This window comes from Myotis brandtii, unplaced genomic scaffold (assembly GCF_000412655.1).
Source record: "Myotis brandtii unplaced genomic scaffold, ASM41265v1 scaffold388, whole genome shotgun sequence".
NCBI lineage: Eukaryota > Metazoa > Chordata > Mammalia > Chiroptera > Vespertilionidae > Myotis > Myotis brandtii.
This window is the reverse complement of record NW_005364882.1, coordinates 1,092,337-1,109,510: the sequence shown is the minus strand read 5'-3', so window position 1 is coordinate 1,109,510 and position 17,174 is coordinate 1,092,337. Positions and strand designations below refer to the sequence as shown.

The 17,174-nt window shown below is 35.0% G+C and overlaps 1 pseudogene; it reads left to right on the top strand.

Moving 5' to 3' along the window:
* The window catches only part of LOC102262097, a 50,670-nt pseudogene extending 38,774 nt beyond the window's left edge, over nt 1-11,896 (top strand).
* Nucleotides 11,897-17,174: the final 5,278 nt, after the last annotated feature.

Below are 17,174 nucleotides of genomic sequence, written 5' to 3'. Positions count from 1 at the left end.
ACCCCCGCCACACACACACTTCATTCTGAAATATATCAGTCTGTTGCATGCTTCAATATCTCTAGATCTATTTTGTTCATGAGTTTATTTTGTTCATTAGATTCTAAATATAAGAGTGATACTTGTCTTTCTTTGACTGGCTTACGTTCCTTAGCATAATACTCTCCAGGTTCCTCCATGCTGTCTCAAAGGGTAAGAGAATCTTCTTTTTAAAAGCTGCACAGTATTCCAAGTACCACTGCTTTTTAAAAAATAATAATCGTTTATTGTGCAAAGTATTACATATGTCCCTTTTTTTCCTCATTGACCCCCTCCAGCTCACACCCACCCCTGACCCAGGCCTTCACTACTCTATTGTCTGTGTCCATGGGTTATGCATATATGCATACAAGGTCTTTGGTTGATTACTTCCTACCCCTACCTTCCCTCCCAGATTCCACACTATGTTCCATGCTTCCCTTTCTCTGGACCCACACCGCTCATCAGTTTATTTTGTTACTTAGATTCCACATATGAGGGCTATCATGTGATTCTTGTCTTTCTATGACTGACTTACTTCACTTAGCATGATACTCTCCAGGTTCCTCCATGTTATCTCAAAGGGTAAGATATTCTTCTTTATTACTGCTGCCTAGTATTCCATGGTATAAATGTACCACAGCTTTTTTATCCACTCATCTATTGATGGGCACTTGGCTGTTTCCAGATCTTAGCTATTGTAAATTGTGCTGCTATGAAAATAGGAATGTGTACATTCTTTTTTATTGTTTTGGGTTTCTTAGGATATATGCCTAGAAGTGGGATCACTGGGTCAAATGGCAGTTCCATATTTAATTTTTTGAGGAAACTCCATACTGCTTTCCATGATGGCTGCACCAGTCTGCATTCCCACCAGCAGTGTACCAAGGTTCCCTTTTCTCTACATCTCTCCAGCACTTGTCATTTGTTGATTTGTTGATGGCAGCCATTCTGATAGGTGTAAGGTGATACCTCATTGTCATTTTAATTTGCATCTTTCCGATGATCAGTGACTTTGATCATTTTTTCATATGTCTCTTGGCCATCTGTATGTCCCCTTTGGAGAAATATTTATGTAGGTCCTTTGTACATTTTTTAATTGGATTGTTTGTCTTCTTTTGTTAAGTTGTATGAGTTCCTTATATATTTTGGATATTAACCCTTTACCAGATGTATCATTGCTAAGTATACTCTCCCATACATTAGGCTCTCTTTTTTGTTTTGTTGATGGTTTCTTTTGCTGTGCAGAATATTTTTATTTTTAGGTAGTCCCATTTGTTTATTTTCTCCTTAGTTTCCTTTGCTGTAGGAGATATATCCATAAATATATTGCTATGAGAAATGACTGAGATTTTGCTGCCTGTGGTTTCTTCTAGGATTTTTATGGTTTCACAATTTACATTTAAGTCTTTTATCCATTTTTGAGTTTATTCTTATATATGGTGTAAGTTGGTGGTCTAGTTTCAACTTTTTGCATTTATAGGTCCAATTTTCCCAGTACCATTTATTGAAGAGATTGTCTTAACTCCATTACATGCTCTTGCCTTCCTTTGTCAAATATTAATTGAACATAATGGCTTGGGTCAATTTCTTGGGTCTCTGTTCTGTTCCACTGATCTATATGCCTGTCCTTGTGCCAGTATCAGACTGTTTTTATTATCATGGCTAGGTAGTATAACTTGAAATCTGGTATTCTGATTCCTTCAAATTGTTTTTCTTTCTCAAGATTGCTGCAGCTATTTGGGATATTTCTTAATTCCACATAAGTTTTTGGAATATTTGTTCTACAACTGTGAAATATGCTGTTGGTATTTTAACATGGATTGCATTGAATCTATAGATTGCCTTGGGTAGTATGGACATTTTAATGATGTTGATTTCACCAATCCATGAACAAGATATATTCTTCCATTTGTTTACGTCTTCCTCTATCTCTTTTTTCAAAGTCCTGTAGTTTTCCGAGTGCTGGTCTTTTGCCTCCTTGGTTAAGGTTATTACTAAGTGTCTTGAGTAGTAAGTGGAAATGTTTGTTTAGTTTCTCTTTTTGAGAATTCATTATTGCTGTATAAAAAAACCATCAATTTTTGGGTGGTGATTTTGTATCCTGCTACATTGCCTAATTCATTTACTAAATCTAGTAGTTTTGGGTGAAGTCTTTAGGGTTTTCTATATATAGTATCATTTCATCTGTAAATAATGATAGTTTTACCTTTTCCTTTCCAATTTGCATACCTGTTTTTCTTCTTCTTGTCTGATTGATGTGGTTAGGCTTTCCAGTACTATAGTGAATAAGAGTGGTGAAAGTGGATCAGGTCTTGTTCCTGATCTCAAGGGAAATGGTTTTAGCTTTTGCCCACTGAGTATGATATTCACTGTAGGTTTGTCATGCATGGCCTTTATCATGTTGAGATATGCTGCCTTTATTCCCACTTTGATGAGTGTTTTTATCAAAAATGGGTGTTTAATGTTGTCAAATGCTTTTTCTGTGTCTATTGATAAGGTCGTGTGGTTTTTCTCTTTCAATTTGTTTATGTGATCTATCTCATTTATTGATTGTGAATATTGTACCAGCCTTTCATCCCTGGAATAAATCCCACTTGGTCATGGTGTATGATCTTTTTAATGTATTGTTGGATGTGATTTGCTAATATTTTGTTGAGGATTTTAGGATCTATGTTATTAGGGATATTGGCCTATAATTCTCTTTCTTTATAGCTTCCTTAGTTTTGGAATTAGGGTAATGCTGGCCTCATAAAAAGATCTTGGAACTTTTCCTTTCTCTTGGAATTTTTGGAATAGTTTGAGGAGCATAGGTGTTAGTTCTCCTTTGACTGTGTGTTAAAACTCCCCTGTGAAAATGTCCAGACCTGGGCTTTTGTTTTTTGGGAGTGTTTTGATTACTGCTTCTATTTCATCAGTTGTTATTGGCCTATTCAGGTTTTCTGATTCTTCCTGATAAAGTTTTGGGAGATTGTATTTTTCTAGGAATATTTCCATTTCATCCACATTGTCCAGCTTGTTGACATATAGTTGTCCATAGTATTTTCTTACAATCCAATCCTTGTATTTCTGTGGTGTCAGTGGTTACTTATCCACTTTCCTTTCTGATTTTATTTATTTAGGACTTCTCTCTGTTTCTTGATGAGTCTGGCTAACTTGTTTATCCTTTCAAAGAACCAGCTTTTGGTTTCATTGATTTTTCCTATTGTTTTCCTAGTCTCTATATCATTTATGTCTGTTCTAAACTTTATTATTTCCTTCCTTCTACTTACTATGGGCTTTTCTTGTTGTTCTCTTTCTAGTTCTTTAAGTTGTAGGGTTAAATGTTTTATTGTTGATTGTTCTTGTTTTTTGTGATAGGCCTATAGGGCTATGAACTTCCCTCTCCGGACTGCTTTTGCTGTGTCCCATAGATTTTGGGTTGCTGTGTGTTCATTTTCATTGGTTTCCAGGAATTTTTTTCTTTCTTTCTTGATCTCATTGATAACCCATTCATTATTTAATAACATGCTATTTAGCCTCAATGTGTTTGAATGTTTTGGGGTGTTTTCACTATTGTTGATTTCTAATTTCATTCCACTGAGAAGATGCTTGATATGATTTCAGTTTTCTTGAACTTGTAGAGACTTGTTTTGTGTCCTATCATGTGATCTACCTTTGTGAATGATTCATGTGCACTTGAGAAGAATGTATATTCTGCAGCTTGGGGGTAAAATATTCTATAAATGTCAGTTAATTCATTTGATCTAGTGTGTCCTTTAAAGTCTCTGTTTCCTTGTCAAGTTTTTGCCTGGAAGGTCTATCCAGTGAAGACAGCAGGGCATCAAAGTCTCCTATTATGACTGTATTGTTGTAAATATCTCCCTTAAAGTCCTCTAGAAGTTTTTTATATATTTAGTTGCTCTTATATTGGGTACATATATGTTTTTTATGGTTATATCCTCTTGTTTTATCAATCCCTTTAGAATTATGTACTAGTAGTGATCTTTGTTGTCTCTTGTGATGGCCTTCATTTTCAAATCTATTTTGTCAGATAATCAGTATTGCTATTCCAGCTTTTTTTCTTTTTCATTGCATGGGAAAGTTTTTCCATCTTTCATTCTCATCTTGTGTGTGTCTTTTGTTCTGAGGTAGGTCTTTTGTAAACGGCATATATTTGGGTCATGTTTTTGTATCCATTCAGCATCCGTATGTATTTTGATTGTAGCATTTAATCCATTTACATTTAAGGTTATTATTGATAGGTACTTATTTATTGCCTTTTGAATTCATGCCTAGGTTTCTCTCTCTATTTCTTCTTCTCATTACAGCAGTCCCTTTAGCATTTCTTGTAATGCTGCTGACTTGGCTTTAGCCTATTTTTTTTTTTTTTTTGGTCTGGAAGCTCTTTATTTCACCATCTATTTTGAATATCAGCCTTGTGGGATATAGTAATCCTGGTTTCAGATCCCTGCTTTCCATTAGCTTGAGTACTTCATGTCATTCCCTTCTGACCTATAGAGTTTTGAATGAGAAATCAGGTGTCAGCCTTATTTCAGGAGCTCCTTTGTAGGTAACAGTTTGCTTTTCTCTTGCTGCCTTTAAAATTCTCTCTTTGTCTTTAATTTTTGTCATTTTATTTAGGATGTGTCTGGGTATGGGCCTGCTTGGTTCTTGCTTGGGGTTCTCTTTGCCTCCTGAACTTGTGTGACTTTCTCCTTTACCAGGTTAGGGAAGTTTTTGCCATTTTTCCTTCAAAAAATTGTCTATTCCTTTCTTCTTTTCTGCCTCTCTGGTGCACCTGCTATTAGAATATTGTTATGTTTCATATTGTCCCACAGCTCCCTTAAGCTGCCCTCCTGTTTTTAAATGTTTTTTGTTTTGTTTTGTTTTCCTTTTTGGTTCTCAGATTGAGTGATTTTTTTCAATCCTGTCTTCTAATTCATTGATTTGATCCTCAGCTTCCCCTAATCTGCTGTGTATTCCTTCTAATGTGTTCATTATTTGTGCTATGTCATTTTTTATTTTGTTTTCATAGTTACTATATCTTTCTCATGCTGTTGAGCATTTTTACCATCATTATTCTGAATTCTATATCAGATAAATTTCTTACCTCCATTTCATTTATCTCTTCTTGTGGAACATTTTCTTATTCCTTCATTTGGGGGTTGTTTCTTTGTCTCCTCATTTTGGCTGCCTGTTTGGGTTTGTGACTCTGTATTAGGTAGATCTACTATGCCTCTCAATCTCTAGTGCAGGACAGTGTCAAAAACTGTTTCTGATTAATTACATCAGACAAAGACTCAAAGCCTCCAGAGACAGCCTCTGCCTACAGACTGATAGGATTCTGTCTTGAATTGCCCTCAGGCAATTGTCCAAGGTGTGGCAAGAGGTTTTTTGTTGTTGTTTTTTTTCAACAGGGTGAGGTGATTGCTTCTGCCTGGAGGCTAATGTTATTTTCAGTCTCTTAAATATCTAAATATCCATTTTTCAATAGGTAATTATCAGCCAGATATATGAGAATAGGACATGCCTTTTTCAATATCTACTGCACATGTGTATCTAATTAAGTATGTGTACATTTTTCTATATTTCTAAGTATATGTGGGAACTTATTATGGCTATCTCATTCCCCAGATATTCCTTTTAAAATTCTGACTAATTTTCCAGCCTTTTATTTGTCCTCCCCAGGATCACACCTTCAGGCTAGTTGCATTGGCTTGTCTAATTCCTTTGCCATTGAGATCACTCTTGTTTATGTTATCACTCATGGAAGAAAGTTTTTTCTTTCCTCCATTTCAAATTAAGTCAACTTACCCCTGCAATAGAAATGCTACTTTTTTCTTCCCCTGGGGTGGAAGGCATGGTAGTGGACAGAAGAAAAGCATCCTCAGGCTAGAATACCACGGATTTCCAGTGTTCTTACTCAAGATTTAATGATTTTCTTGAAAAAAATAATTCTATATTTGTTACATGCCTTTAGTAAATTTTTAGTATCCTGAAATGGTTGTTTTTTCCAATTTGTCCAGTTTTACTGTTGTTTTTTGTGAAGAGAATTTGTTGAGCTCCACACTGTATTTTTTCTGAAACTAAAGAATAAAGTTTTTAAAATGACGTAGAGTTGCTGTAACACTTAAAATATAAGTCCAGTGGAATAGATATAGAAGTCTTCAGGGCTGGGCCAAATGTAAAGTTTAGTTCTCTCTAAAGTAAGATGAGTAGGCTTACCTAAATAAGAACCATGAGGCACATTAACATTTATGAGGTGGATTAAGAAAGTGATGCCTATGAGAGCAAGTGAAAGATGGAAGGAGTCAGATTGTTAGAAGGAAATTTAGGAGTGGGCATTTCCCAAGTAACCAAGAAAAAAAATTGATTTCTATGATATTTGAAAAATCAACAGTATCAATATAGCACAGTTGTCCATCAGTCAGTGAAAGACTGAAATAATACAGTGGAATTATTATAGAATATTATGGAAGAGGTGTGGGATAGTGAAGAAGTGGCAAAAAATATTATGAGCACATCATGAAATTTGACTATGAAAAGAAGAGAGAGAAAGAGAGAGGAATATGCAAGATCAATGGAGAGTTTGTTAGTTTACTTTTTAGAGGAGAGAGAAGGAAACATGGATCTTGATGGAAAGAAAAAAACTAGATAATTGGAATAATTAACACACAAAATATGTCAACTTCCTTTGTTTATAGCTCAAAACAGTGTTAACCTATCCTTCTTGTTCCTACTACTTATTCAGAGAAATAGATGGCTTTCCACCCTACAGAGCTCGACAAACTTCAGTGTTAATAATCCAATTGATTTCTGTGTTTTAGTAGCATTAGCTTCATAACTTATCTCCTCTGTTTTTGATACTTTTTGTCTTATTTCTCCCACCTCCCACTGTGTTGTTTGGCTGATGATGCTATCATTTAAGAAAAAACAAACAAACAAACAACACTTTATATTTCCTCTTTAAGATTTATTTAATGAAGTCCAAATTCCAGAGACAACCATTCAGTACAGATGATGGGTTTATTGATGATTATTATACTGGTTTTTACAACCTTTCTGTAAATATAATTTTTCTTGTGTAAACATTTAAAAATAATTATTATAGAATATTATGGAAGAGGTGTGGGATAGTGAAGAAGTGGCAAAAAATATTATGAGCACATCATGAAATTTGACTATGAAAAGAAGAGAGAGAAAGAGAGAGGAATATGCAAGATCAATGGAGAGTTTGTTAGTTTACTTTTTAGAAGAGAGAGAAGGAAACATGGATCTTGATGGAAAGAAAAAAACTAGATAATTGGAATAATTAACACACAAAATATGTCAACTTCCTTTGTTTATAGCTCAAAACAGTGTTAACCTATCCTTCTTGTTCCTACTACTTATTCAGAGAAATAGATGGCTTTCCACCCTACAGAGCTCGCCAAACTTCAGTGTTAATAATCCAATTGATTTCTGCGTTTTAGTCAAACAAACGAACAACACTTTATATTTCCTCTTTAAGATTTATTGAATGAAGTCCAAATTCCAGAGATAACCATTCAGTACAGGTGATGGGTTTATTGATGATTATTATACTGGTTTTTACAACCTTTCTGTAAATATAATTTTCTTGTGTAAACATTTAAAAATAATCTTTATTCTATTTATGTATTAACCTTATTCTTCCTGGGGCGGGAAAAGGAGAATAATTAATTATTGAGTAACTAATACTGATGTTTCTATTTTTGATAGGTAACCTTGATAATGGTCCTTTATTCTAATTATAAACTACTAACAATGATTTAAATGATTGCTGAGAAAATTTGCAATTTATTTAGTTAATGTGTAGAAAAGAGGAAACCCTATTTTCTAGGAGATTCCTTGGTAGAAGTTACATATATATAATGACCACATGGCCTTTCAAATACTACTACAAAGTTATTTTCCTCCATTCTCAGAAGACAAGATATATGCCTCAACTGTCACCTTTTCTTCTCTCTTTTTTTAAAAAAAAATACTATATAAAATATATTTTCAGTATCATATTGAGTTGCTTGGATCAGAACTCATTCCCCACCACCCACTGTTTGCTTTTAGTAAGTTGTGTGCAAAATTTGGGTATCAGTAATTCTGAGCCAAACCCTGAGTTTACAAGTTAGTCTTTGCAATAGGATATCATCTCAGAAATAAGAACTTTTTCATTGCTAAAATAGTTTATTGGTTTCTCACTTGATTTCTTCTAAAATTACAGGCATTATCATATGAAACATTAACCAAGCTTAACTCTTAAATGTTTGTGAAAAACATGTATTGACAACAAGAAAATTGTTTGCAAAGGGACTCTCATTTAAAATCAATTTGGGAAAATAATAATGCAATAGTGATAATCAGAACATATAGTCATTGAATTGTCTATACCTCTACATAAATTTTATGGAATTGGTAGTCAGATCACAGTCAACTGGAGAGGATCAAGAAAGTGTCCTATAATAATTAAGATTACAATGAAAAGAAAAATATATTCGCCCTGGCCAGTGTGGCTCAGTTGGTTAGGCATCTTTTCATGCACTGAAGGGTTGCTGGCTCAATCCCCTGTGCAGGAGCAGCTGATCAATGTTCCACTCACACATTGATGTTTCTCTCTCTCTCTCTCTTCATCTCTGTCTCTCTCTAAAAACCAATAAATTTTGTTTAAAAAAACCCAAACAACAACAAAAACTACACAATTATATTTTGCACAAAGGAAGTGAAAGACATTTCAAGTATCAGAAGTAGCAAATAACAATTCAGAAGTTTAAGACTTCAAATTAAGGGTATGTTTCAGAAAGCTGGGAAATTCATTTGTTTTTCTTAAATATTTATGTTCTTTTTCCTCCTTTTCTACAAGTAGATACATATATTTCTCTCTATTATAAGGATAAGAAAAGAGAGATGTTGCCATATTTGGCTCAGAATATTCTTTTATTCTTCAAACAATTTGAGAAAATACCTTTATTTTCACATTATTGGAATAGAATTACAGTCAGAGTTTGATGTGCAACATGTTTCACATGGTTCACCATTGCTTTTTAACAACATACATTTCGTGATTGGATAAGAACCTGAAATCGAGGCTGAGTTTTGGGATCTCATTGAACACCTTGCTTGACCCAATTACCTTGGTTTTCCCCAGGTTGGCCCAGTTGATGACTTTCATTTTCATAATATAATACATACTACCATAAAATTAAAAACATTGTATGCATATTATAACATATTTCCCTGTGCCTATTGCCCTTGCATGAACTCTGCCAAGTAGGGCTTATTTTTATATCTGTGTGCCTAACGTTGACCTAAAGTGTCAAATCATGTCTGGCAGTGAATTATCCTTTCTCATGAAGTAGAAACATTTATTCACTCATCTATTGAACAACCTTTGTTTTATAACTATTAATGCCAGACACTAGTTAGAAGAATAGCACAATTTGTCTTTGGCATTTAATATCTAATATTTTCTCTTTCAGAAATTAGAACACCCAAGGTAAAAACTTTAGAATTTCCGTTATAAGGGTATTTGCAGGAGGGGCCTTTGGAGTAATTATGTTTAGATGAGGGCATGAAGACAACTCTACTTGGCAGAGTTCATGATAGGCTTAGTGCCCTTATATGAAGAGACCAGAGAGCTAGTTCTTTGTCTTCACATTGTGTAGACACAGCAAGCCAAGTTTCTCACTGGAAACTGAAGCAGCCAGCCAGGTGATCTTGGACTTCCAAGCCCCAGAACTGTGGGCAATACATGTTCATTGTTTAAGCTGTCCACTTTATGGTATTCCCTTCCAGCAGTCAGACAGGTGCTGTTATCTGGCATGCTATTTGTGTACCATTGCGGTACCTTTCAACATTACAATGTGTTTATGTTAAAGTAGCTATTTAATTGCTTTACTTTTATTCCTTTGTTTTGTCTTGCAACATTAGTTTTATTGTTTTTTAATCTCTACCACCAAGAAAAGACAGTTTTACATATATCTGTAAGAATATCTAATTCTTAACATCTACAGAGTTTTAGCATCTTAATCTTATTAAGTTGATTTAAGAGAGGGTGTCTTAGAGAATAAAGTAAAAAAGCAGCACATGGCATTTACCTTGAGGTGTTGTTTTTTTTTTTTTTAATTTAAGGCTCAGATTTAGAAATACACCATTATAGAATGTGAAATGGGGAAAAACTGATTGAAAGGCAAAAATATGTATTTTATTCAGAAAAGAAATTTTCCAAAGCCTCATTTTTTTTTTTTTACATTCTGTTATTGTGGTTGCCTAGAAACCAATACTAGGATCATGATTTAAGGCAGTGAAATTTCATGTCTCTTTTTCCCCTTAATGCAGAAAGAAGACTGCACTGAATGAATATCACTCAAAATTAACAGCATCTCATTAGAACTTTGTGACACTTCCCTCTGGGTGGCCACACAGAACGACTCTTGGTTGTCTTTAAAACTAAAGATGCACTCTTTTTAATTGGCCTGCAGAGAGTAGTCAATTTTCTGCTCCCTTCTAAGTCAAGATTGACCCTTTTCTATCCCTCAGGACCCCAGTCTCAGAAGTTTTGAACACTATAAAGCTGGGAGTTATACACTGATAGTGTCTTTCTTTACAACCACAGCCTATGTGTTGAACTGTTGTACTTGATTTTAAAAGTTTCTTTAGTAACAAAAATGATATAAGCATTATAAGATCATTGCAGTGAAAGGGTATATCATTTCATGTATTCTTTCCTATATACCTGAGTTTTTTCTTTTATTTTTATCGAATTTATTGGAGTGGCATTGGTTACTCAATTATGTAGGTTCAGGTATACAATTCTTTGATGCATCATCTGTATATTGTATTGTGTGTTCATCACCTAAAGTCAAGTCTCCTTCAGTCACCATTTATCCCCTCTTCTTCCTCCCCCACCCATTTCCCCTCTGATAATGGGTTAATATCCAAAATTTGTAAAGAACTTGTACAACTCAACACACAAACAAAACAAAAACAAAACAATCTAATTTTAAAAAATGGACAAGGGGCCTGAACAGATACTTCTCCAAAGAGGACATACAGATGGCCAGTAGACATATGAAAAAATGTTCAATGTCACTAATCATCAGAAAGATGCAAATTAAATCCACAATGCGTTAGCACCTCACACCTGTCAGAATGGCTACCATCAATAAATCAACAAACAATGAGAGTTGGCAAAGATGGGGAGAAAAGGAAACCCTCCTGAACTATTGTTGGCATGCAGATTGTTCCAGCCACTGTGGCAAACATTATGGAGTTTCATTAAAAAAAAAAAAATGGAACTGCCTTATGACCCAGCAATTCCACTTCTGGGAATATATTTAAAGAAACATGAAACACTGTTTCAAAAGAACATATGCACCCCTATTTTCATGGCAGCATTACTTACAATAACTAAGAATTGGAAGCAACCCAAGTGTCCATCAGTAGATGAGTGGCTAAAAAACGGGGGTACATTTACACAATGGAATACTACTTGCCATATAAAAGAAAAAAAAATTCTTAGCTTTTGCAATAGCATGGATGGACCTGGAGAGTATTATGTTAAGTGGAAAAAGCCAGTCAGGGAAAGACAAATACTGTATGATTTCACTTATATGTGGAATCTAATGAACAAAAAGGACAAACAAACAAAATATAGCTGACTTCTTAGCAAAGTAGAACTAAGGATACCTTGTTCAGAAAACTCTGAAGTCCAAATGTGCTATTTGTGAAGAACTAAACACAATGACATTGATAACAATTTTATAGAGGATGCACTATTCAGATTCATGTGAAGCACACACGATCTGGCATTTAGTTCTATTGTGTTCAAGTATTTTTCTTCCCATTTTAGATCATAGCAGAGGCGAAATTTAACCAGGCTTGAGCGATTCCCCCAAGGGAAAAACATTTTGTATTTGAAATGATCTGCTGGTGGTGAGGAACTAAAACGGTTCAGCCCCAATTTGCTAGTTAAGAAGGTGTGTTTTAAATCAAAAGAGACTGATAAAGCCATTTGACAGGGAGAGATTAACATTAAGTCCAAATGTAAACAGCTTGGGCTTGGAGTAAGAGTGAGTGCAAGGGCAGAAAAAGCTGATTAGTAATTCAGATTTTATCTTGGCTGAAAAGGAGACTGATAGCTAGAGTCCTGGCCATCTTCACCTTTTGTTGACCATCTGTACTGTGAGTTCCCCAGCAGAGAGCCAGCACATTTGGGGACAGGAGAGCAGAAGGGCACAGCTTCTCATGTGAGAGAGGAACCAGAAGCCACGCTAAACACCATCAATTAAAATGCATTAGTCCTGTAGGAGCTGCCCATTAGAGTGTTGAGTGTGCACAGATGCTGCTGTTGCAAGCGTGACATCATTAATTGGGTATCACGAGTAGGAGGACTTCACACACTATTTAGCAAAAACATGGCACTGTTTTTGCATAAACTTTTGCCATAGCTTTAATTGCAATAGGTTTCACCGATACTGCTCAAAAGAAATATTGCCATTACCATTTGCTTTCTAATTAGGTTTAAGACACATAACAAAATAGATGAGATTACCAAGTAGAAGGGGGATAAAAGAGTACTATACTATTATAAATGCATTAGTTATGATGAATGTCTATACTTAGTCAAGAAAAATTAAAGCCCAATTTATTCTTATACATTTTCATGTTCTCTGTCATTGCTGACTGATGGCTTGTCTGAAAGGCTTTAAAATAAATAAAACAGGACTTTAATCTGCATCTCAATTGCAGCAGTATATTTTCAGTAGTACGTAACTTGTGTTAAAGGAATTTTGTTTTCATTTAAGGAACTGCTGCTCCCTTTTTTCATTCTTAGTAGCTCCCTCTCATTTTCTCTCTTTCTCCCTCTAATGTAGTATTCTTTTCACAAAATACAGAGGCAAAACAATACAATGATTCTAATTAATACAGAATCCATGGAATGTAGACTGGGCTATCCAGAATAAATAAGTCCCCTGTGTACTAGTGTCACTTTGCTAACTGAGAAGCATCATAACGTACATATATATGTAAACATATGAGTAAATGCATTTAAGTTTAGAATTATCAAAGTATTGAGCCATTTGTAACATTTCTACAATATTTTCTTTTTTCTTCCTTCTGTCTTGATGTCTCAGGAAAAAGGTGGAGTCCTTCCCCCACCCTTAAACTAGGACTCTATAAAATACCAATCTGACAACCCCAAACACCAACATGTCACTGCACACCTCTCAAGGGAATGGGGCCTGCAGCAAGTAGACTAATAGGAAAGGCAGATTAAACAAATCATTCAGGCACCCCTGATGTTTCCTCCCTGCTCCGCACACATCTTTGAAAGAGCTCTGTACATTACCCTCATTAGAACCGTCTGTGCAAGCCCCTCTCCCACCCAGGAAGAACATCACAGTAAGGAAACAGGAATCAATGGTGAAAGCTTCCAGAGGACAATCAGGCAGCCCCCAGGACAGTGAGGAGGCAAGGAAAACAACAGCTTGGGAAGCTTGACAAGCTCGAGTCAGACGCAGCTTCAGGACTCCTGTTGCTTGGCGTCAGCATCCTGAAATAAGAACATTGTTCTTAGGGGATGGCCAGGCCCTGCTGTCATCATTTAGGATGCATAAAACTGCACAAGGTAGAGGTCCAGAGTGATTTAGAGAGTACATTTCATGTAGAAATAAGAACCAGACCTTTGGGAAAACTATAAAATAAAAAAAAACCTCAGAACCTGCAAGTGTATGGCATGTAGATGTGAGTGTGTGTCTATGCCTCTGTATTGGGAACCATTGGTGAGATGTGTGTAATCCATAATCTAGCAGCCTTGCACAGAGCTACCTACCTACAAGCCCAGGAAAAGAAAGTAGAATATGTAGTCAAGAGATAAATATGGTTGCTCATTTCATTTTTGTAATCTATCATGTTCCTAAAGAAAATAACATTAGTCTTTAAAATATTATTTTAAATTCTATGTATTTGGAGTCTATTTGCAGAAATTAAGATATTAAGCTTTATTACTTTTCTAATATATGTGTAATATATGAATATGTTTTTTTTATATATATATCTTCAAAAATACTCCAAGTATAGTCTAGTAATTAGAGGTCCAATAAATACTATCAGAGATGATATTTCAGGGTTTCTTATTGCAATTTATGAGTACAAAATAGAAACTGAACTTGCAACCTAATTTCTTTGAATACAAACATCATATCATTTCATTGGCTTGGTATTTGCATAAGATGATTAGTCCTCTCACCAGTTGAAAGAACTATCAGCACTAAAGAAACAATTAAAAGTATTTCTGATCCTATGAGGCACAGGCTAGTAAAACTACTCCCTCTCGGGAGGAAAGTGCATGCCCATATGAGGTAAATTATCTCTCCAAGGGAGCCAAATGATGATAATGATTTTCAGAGGCCAAGTAATAATTCAGAGATGAGTACAATTTTTCCATGGCAAGTATGAGTTTAGAGTATTTATAGATTCCCTCAAGCCTTTCACATTAGATATATAGCAAATGGCCTAATAATCTGATATTTCTAAACCTAAATGTATTTACCCAGCGAGTAGCTGGTTATTAGAGATCACAGCAATATTTATGACATGAGTTTGCTGGCTTTGTAAGTGTGTACCACACAGAGGCTTGCTAACATCATTTAAAATATTAAAACATAGTATATTATGATATAAACTACTCAATATATACTACAATATATACTCAATATAAACTGTTCAATATAAACTACACACACACACACACACACACAGATAATTGAATAATTATGTGCATGTTGCAAACATCTATTCTCTCTTGAGGGCACAACTAAAATGTTCACTATCATTCAGTCAGAAATGTTTCCATCTGTCATAAAATATTTTTCTTTGTTTTCTATCACTATAGTGGATGCTGAGGTGATAATAGAGGTATAATTATTTCCAGTGTTTTCTTTGGCTTATTATATAAGGGTATTTATTATTAGTTCAATCTCATTTGCAAGCTTAAATTTACAGATCTCTATAGGATTGATGAGCAATTATGCCTATGGGCAGTGGGTACTTCAAGAGTTGGCAAGCACCAAGTTTTCTCTGCTAGGATATTTAGTTCTGGTGCAATCAGTGAAAAAGAAAACATAGCTGAATCTTCAATAAAACTTAAGACACAGTCTTCTTTCAAAATTACACTTTGATTGAAGTGCAAAATTTCAAAGCCAAAACAGCTAAACATGTGAGAGAAAATAGTCCACCTTCTCAAGTAATGAAAAATATATAAATTAATCACATACTGTACTAGTATGTTCTTCTAGTTTGATTTTCACTTTTTATAAAAGCAAAAATAAATTGTAAATATATTTCAAAGTGACTTGAGAAACTATTGCAAACTCATTTCAGGCACGAGTTTTACATGTAAAATGGAGGAGAACAAAGGGAATTATATTTAAATAAGTAGTAACCAGCAAAAGTGTAATTTTGATGCTTTAACTATTGAAATGGCATAACATCAGTATGAATTATATAGTCTTTCTTACTAATTCATTTATAATTAATTAATTTCTTCCTTTCTAATTAACTCACTCCTTATTATCCACTTTTGATGGTCCTTTGTATAGTGGGATGAAAATCTAGAAAAGTTATTTTCTATACCAGCCAAACATTTAAAATCATATAACAGAAATTAATAAATTCTAGAATATTGAAAATATTCTAAATTTTTTCCTTAAAGTTTCTCAGAAGAACTTTTCTTTTGCTAGTTTTTTTCCTGGTTTTACTCTGATACGTTTCCACTATTTGGGGGAATATAAACTCACCTTCATTTTATATTCATTGTATTTTCTCATTCTCTCCGAATAACATTCTCTTGTGATTCAAAAAAAAAAAAATCTTTAAATAGACTATTCAGTCTAATCATTCAAAATGTTCTTGAAATTACTTGTTTCTTGATAAAATGACACAAAATGATTATCCAGAAGAATAAGCTTGTAGTAATCAGCAGAAAAAGCCTGTAAAAGTCATGAAGTTAATCTCTGCTGATTTTCATAGCCAGATGTTATGGGGACTTTTCTTCCTGGCACTGGGTTGGGGGGCTTGTGTGAGGCTGGGACCCCTCACTCCTCAGGGGGAACTCTGCAGCTAAAGATATCCCTCCCAACTTTTATCTACCACACGTGAACCCATCCTGTATTTACTCTGTCATCTTGATCAGGAAGTACCTGGTCACTATTCTAACTTCTCTTGTCAGACCTTACTGCTGTCAAAAGGATTTTTTAATGCTTTTTTTTAACCTGAAAATGTATTCTTCTGGATATTCAAATATCTCATTTGACTATGTCCTTTAATTATTTGTTGAATATCACCTTTTTTCAGTGAGGTCTTCCCTGGCAATCTAAAATTGTAAGACATCACTTTTGTTGTTGTTGTTAATCCTTACCTGAGGATATAAGAGAGTGGAAGGGAGGGGGCAAGGCAGAGAGAGAGAGAAACATCCATGTGAGAGAGACACATCCATTTGTTGCCTCCGCAGACTCTCCCCCTCCCCCCTCCCCAACTGGGCTGGGGATCGATGGAGCCTGCAACTTAGGTACATGCTCTTGCCTGGAATCAAACCCCAAACCTTGACCCTTCAGTCTGAGGGCCAACACTCTAACCACTGAGCAAAAACTGCTAGGGTTAAGACATCACCCATTTTTTAACAGTTGGGAATTGTAACCCACCACACCATTATTTTGACAATGTTTCTGTAAATGCTGACTCTGACAATATGTAGCTTGTAGATAAGTAGCATGTTTGTATCAGAATACTAGGAATGAACTTCAGAAGATGCAGACTCTGACCTTTAGTCATTCCAGTTCTGGGAGATTTGCTAACCTTCAACCAAAGAAACAAAATGATGTAAAACTAGTAGACCAAGACACGGGTGGCACACACCAGACCATAACTTGACCAGTTTTGAGATCCTTATTGAAATGGACTCTACTGGTTTCCACTTAGAGAACTTTTCAACCCCATCTCCTTGATCTTTTTGTTCTGCTCTTCCTCTCCCTCCTTATAAAAACCTCTGCCTGCACTGAGATGTTGAGATGGGTTTTGGACAAGAGTTCCCCATCTTCTCAGGGGGCCAACACTTGAATAAACCTCTTTTGTTTCTCACAAGCTTCTTTCTCATGAGTTTG